Here is a 545-nt window from a genome sequence, read left to right as displayed (position 1 = left end):
ACCCAGGCTACCTCGCCAACCTTGACTTCCTTGTCCCGTTGCTTCTCCTCGAATCCTGCCCCAAGCCGGATCTTAGTCACTCCGCCTAACCTGGGTTGCCTTTGCAGCGGCCTGGCCCAGCTTATCAGAGGCAGATTCTCACCTGGATTCACCCCTGGTTAGAAGGCCTTCATCAGGATGCAGACCAGTTCGCCCTTCCTTTCACCAGCAACACTCCAGTGTGTTGCGGGATTCGCTCTCACTGCCATCTGGTCTCCCTACAACAGTGACCCGTGTCACGCACTCTCACGTCCCGTATTTTTGTCTTAAACCGGGAAAACACCTGCTGACCCTTTTGTTCAGTTCATCAGGGTAGATAGATAAATTATCATTTTAAAAATCCAAATGCAAAATTGTTTGGAGGACGATCTTGCAAAAGTCTTCTTTGGGTCAAAACTGCTAGGGCGGATTCTCGGATTACTAAGTATTTTTGTACACAAATGGTACCCAAGAATGAATGGTCCTCGCAAGAGACCCAGTTTACTACTGCCAAATGCGTTAGCACA

This window comes from Acomys minous (genome assembly GCF_964271855.1).
Source record: "Acomys minous genome assembly, chromosome: 8".
Classification (NCBI taxonomy): domain Eukaryota; kingdom Metazoa; phylum Chordata; class Mammalia; order Rodentia; family Muridae; genus Acomys; species Acomys minous.
The sequence above is the reverse complement of the archived record's forward strand: the minus strand, read 5'-3'. Positions refer to the sequence as shown.